A 5749-nucleotide genomic window follows, 5' to 3' on the forward strand; every position below is an offset into this window, starting at 1 on the left:
GTGCGCGGCCCCTGCGCTCTGTCTCTCTTTCCTTTTTTTTCTCAGCCTCTCCTCAGTGCGGAGGAAACAGTCATGATGGCTCACTGTGGGCTGTTATCAGGCCACCGCAAAAGTGTCGTGCACTGATTGTTTCTTATGAAAAACACATTGGGCAATCCTATGATAGATAATAAGACGGATAAATTACTCATATCACGGCAAACAACAGATTTTGTAGGAATGTTTTATTGATGGCATGTAAATAAAACAACAAACAAAACAAACAGAAAACAACCATACTGTAAGATCACTAAAAATACAAAGATTTAAGTGTTTGCTTTCCAAAAGAAATATTAGATCAGATCAGTGTGTGTGTGTGTGTGTGTGTGTGCATGCGTGTGCGTCCTTTACTTCTCCCATGTTTCTGCTCTGTTACAGCCATCACATGGGAGCCGCTCAGGCTTGTTTGTACAGTAGTGACTCATGAGAGAGTTCCACTTACATTCCAGGCAGAGGTTAGCTCAGGACTGTAAATTGATGCTACAAGATAACACGGTCTCCATATGAAATGGCCCACTGTGGATGATTTGTGGAGGTGGGTGGAACCGCCCTCTGTCAGTTGTAATCTTCTCTAGAACGTTACAAAAGCCCCAAAACATTCTTCCTCAGAGCGGTTATGTGTGACTGAAGGTGTTTCGAGGGGGGAAATTTGTGGGTGGTGCACTTGTTTTAGCAGGATACCACAGCGACTGCTGCAGTTTTGTCATTACAGCATACAGATAGATGTATAGATGGGATACAAATGAAAGAAAACTAGGATTACCTCCCCACGGTTGTATGCCTTCACCAACCAGTCAGGGCACGGTTTACATCCATGTTATCCCAGACTCAGATGTAGCCACAGCAGCAGACAATGCTTTAAATATGGTTGATGCTACAAACTAAATCTAAATCACGGATGCTTCAGCACAGAAGATCTGTACAGTCAGAACAGTTTCAAGATGGACATCCAAGATTAGTGTCCCCAGTTCAGTATCTGACCAAATGTCTCTCCTTCTGTTAGTTATGGTGTTGAATAATGGCTAGAAAATATTATGATGTAACACTGAAGTTGACCTTTGACCTTTTGGATGTAAAATCTCATCACTTGATCATTTTATTCTATTTGACACTTGTGTGAAATTTTGTCATAATTGGCATGTGAATTCTTAAGTTATGGCCTAAAACATGTCTTGTGAGGCCACAGTGACCTTGACCTTTGACTACCAAAATCTAATATATATATATATATATATATATAATATTAAAAAGCACTCTTTAAAACAGTGTTACAAAGTGCTTTACAAGGCAGCAAAATAAAACAGACACCATAACAATAGGTTTTAAAAGAAAACAGGTCAAAAACAATGTGGTGTATAAAAACTGGGGAAATAAAAGACAGAAATTAGAAGTCTGTTAAACTCAGGAAAGGCTCTCCAACAAAAGTATGTTTTAAGAAGAGACTTAAAAGAGATCAGTGTCTCAGCCGACCTGATTTCCTCGAGCAGATCGTTCCAGAGCCTCAGGGCCCTGACTGCAAACTCTTTGTCCTCTTTAGTTTTCAGCTGGGGCTCTAGAACAGACAAATGACCTCTGGCTGAGGATCTCAAAGTATGTACCAACGCTTACAGTACTAAGAGGTCAGAGATATATCAGGGAGAGAGGCAATGAAGAGCCTTTAGAGTAATCAGTAAAATCTTAAAATGTATTCTAAAACATACCGGAAGCCAGTGTAAAGATGCTTAAACAGGGGTGATGATATCACATTGTTGTTGACTCCAAGTGCAAAATATAAAGAAATTCCCTCAAGGTGTTCTGTAGATATGGTAGTCTATATATATGGCATATGCAGAAATCTGGACCCTGTGGCTGGACCAGTTGGGAATCACTGGCCTATATATTCTATAAGTCTCTGGAGTGAATATTATTCTTCCAAAAGATATTCCCTTATCTGGTGTTAAAGTGTCATTTAAACCCTTTAAAGTCTACACTAAGAAAAAAATAAATGGAAAAAAAAGAACTCTTTGTATTTTTTGTACTTGTATTGTACTAAAAAAACCAACACTTTTTTTTCCTAACAGACCCCAGAGATTTGAATATATAGGCCTTGATTAAACAATTGATAAGTCTCTTCATGGTAATTGTAAAACAGAAGAAAAAAAAATGAAAACCCTATTGCTAATGGTAGTATGTTAGCATACCAACATATATCAAGTTGTTACCATGGAATTAGTAGTATTACCAGTACTAGCATTATTTCCACATATTAATTCTATATATTACAATACTTTGAAAACATCTCAGAAAAAATCATACTGATACAATTTTTGTCATTGAATATATAATGAAATAACATTATATATATGGTATTAACAATGATGAATATCTTTTTTTTTTTTACTTGATAAAAATTGATTGATTAAAAATTGTAAATTCATTATCTTAGCATCACTACCTTTACCATAAAAGGCCAATGTAATTGTTTGGTTGAGCATGGCATTAGACAGTACAAAATCATACTTCTAAAATTATTTCAGCATATCTATATAGATATATGTTGGATAACATCAAATGTACCATTTAACAACAAATGAATGATCAGAAATGGCTTTATTTTGTGGCATATAGTCAGTTTCAATACATTAGCTTAGCTTTATCACAAAAAGACAAATGAGACTTTTTTAAAAAAACAAAAAAAACCAACCTTATTTTGTGTTCATGTATTTATTTGTTTATTTATGTTGTATGACATTAGATAAATCTCTTTGAGACCTCTTACACTATAACATGGAGAAAAAAATATCTGTACCTTTGAAAATCCCACCACACAGAGCCCTCACGTCTGGAGTGGATTTTTTTGTTACGAACTTCCTGTAGGATGCAACATGCAAAGGCATTTACAGACACAGCAACATCTGGTGGATTTTTAGCATAACATACCTAAACCAGAAGGTAGAGATAACTCAGTCAGGTGGAATTAAGCTCAACACATTTTTCTTCCAGATACAGTGACTTTAAATGTGCTCTACCAAATGGCTGAGCAGAGCGTTAACATATCAGGTCAGTATCTCCCTTACAGTTTTAACTATGTTGAAATCTGCTGACTGTAAAGGCCATAGCATATGATTCACACTGTTTTCATACTTATGTAACCATACAGTGACCCCTCGTGCCCTGTATGTATACATCTGCATTCACTGAAATGGCTCTCCACTCATTTATTCAGGATTTCTTTGATTTGTTAACCAATCTGTAGCTGAACAAGATAAAGAAATGGACTGAATGCAGTGGAAATAAAAGAGCAAGAACATTGCAAACATGGAGAGGGTGGGCAAGTTAGAGAATATTAATATTATTTCCAGGCTCTTCACAGAGAAGCCTGATGGTCAGGAGGGTCACGGCATCATTATGCACAGTTGCTGTAGAAACCAACCTTGACCTCAGCTTCACATCTTCATCTTCATAAGAGGCTGTGGAAAGAAAGTGTGTGTGTGTGTGTGGGCATGTAGAAAGGATGACAGGGTGCAGCTATTTGAAAGTCAAATTAGAGCTAAGAAGCATGCATGACTGCATCACAGAGACACACGAGGATGCATCATGGGGCATACGCAACTGAGATGCTAACTGCATAAGCACACACAGGTACAGACAAGTAAAAAATGTTTGATGTGAGCTCTGTGTTCACTCCAACAGGAAGTGTGTGACATGTAAACAGGAAACTGGTGGTAAAGGCACCATTGTGGTTGGAGGCTTCAGTCTTCTTTGAAGCATGCTTTGTCTTCTCAGATCTGCACAAGGTGATCTAATTTTGGTATGACAAGATAGTTGTGAATATGGCAGTGTTTTGGACTGTGGATGACGCGGTCATTCTTTTATGGCTTACTGTTAGCTTGTGCTTTATGACATTTGTGCAGATGGAAGCAGTAAAAGAGGTGTTTTGTGTATGTGTGCGTGTGTGTGTGTGTGTGTGTGTGTGTGTGTGTGTGTGTGTCTTACAGCCCAGGGGTTCATACATTATTCAGTCTCAGACATTAAAGATGTAGATGTGGTCAGAGACATATGCAGGAGAAACACACAGAGCGCTCACACACACACACAAATCCACACAAGCATGCCCACACACACACGGACGTCTGATGCTTAACGAAACTCTTTATAGATTTTTCATTCCACTGTAATTTGATTTTTCTTTTTTTTTTCTCCTGTGAGTAAATTCTTGATCACACATTGTTGACTCAATCTCTACGCAAGCAGAGAGAAAAGATGAGAGAGGAAGGAGTTGAAGAAAAATTAGGACAAAAAGTGTGTATGCCTGTGTGTGTGTGTGTGTGTGTGTGTGTGTGTGTGTGTGTATTTGGATGGGAGAGGCATGAAACGTGTCTCAAGGAGCTGAGATTTCACAGCCCAGTGACTCCGTCACTGTGCACCTGCTCACTGAGACAGTGGGAGGGAGGGAATGAGAGGAAAGAGGGAGGTGAGGTGAGGGGGTTTGGGGTAAAAGGGAGTTGAAAACCCATAAAGACAGAATCAGGGTGGGTGTTCCAAAGGAATTTATTTGGCAGAATTGATAAAAAACTGCACAGAATAGCCCACCATGCAATACCCTATCTTTGTAGTTTACTATGAATATGCCACTTTATACTTTACCATACAATAGCACATTAGACCACATAGATCAATCCATTCTTTATTTGTCACATGGAATTGCTGCTTTATAACTGCTGCTTTATAATTGTCCATGTTGCCAGATGGTTCTGGTAATCCATGGTTCCTGTCTGTGGAATGATTTAACTGTCCACACATCCCGACCTCAACAAGACAACCGTATGGTCGCTCCTCCTGAACATGAAGCTTTGCAACTGCTTGTCAACAGTGTTTAGCAGTGATCCACAGCAGGAACAGGACAGCACCTCACATTCCCACTGTCATAACAGTCCTTATTCACAGAAAGCATGCACCTCCTCTCCTTCTCTCACCAGAGTCCTCTGCTCTGTCAGATCGCCATATAGAAAAAGAGACTCTTGGATAAATCATGCCGTCCAGAATTTAGCCGAACTATAGTTCATTCATTCATTCATCTTCTAACCGCTTCATCCTCTTGAGGGTCGCGGGGGGGGATGGAGCCTATCCCAGCTGACATCGGGCAAGAGGCAGGGTACACCCTGGACAGGTCGCCAGACTATCGCAGGGCTGACACATAGAGACAAACAACCGTTCACGCTCATATTCACACCTACGGCCAATTTAGAGTTATCAATTAACCTAGTCCCCAATCTGCATGTCTTTGGACTGTGGGAGGAAGCCGGAGTGCCCGGAGAGAACCCACGCTGACACGGGGAGAGCATGCAAACTCCGCACAGAAGGGCTCCCACACACGGGATCGAACCGGCAACCCTCTTGCTGTGAGGCGACAGTGCTAACCACCACACCACCGTGCCTCCCCCGAACTATAGTTAATCAAAGGATATTACAGTTGCTGAGAAACCTCATTCAAACGTCAGCTCAATTAGGACAGGTGTGCTTCTATTGAGATTTTTGATATCATTCATATTTTTCAAAATATTCAACTTTTTTTTTAGGATTTTTTTCCCCATTCAAATGAATGGATGGAATCTTCAAACTTCGCATAAATTCATGCTTTTTCATGTATTTTCAAAGCCTATCTCCTCATTCATACATTCACATAGATACTCCCCTCAAACTTTAAAATGTTCCTCATCTTTCGAACATT

The sequence above is a fragment of the Epinephelus moara genome, chromosome 5, assembly GCF_006386435.1.
Source record: "Epinephelus moara isolate mb chromosome 5, YSFRI_EMoa_1.0, whole genome shotgun sequence".
NCBI lineage: Eukaryota > Metazoa > Chordata > Actinopteri > Perciformes > Serranidae > Epinephelus > Epinephelus moara.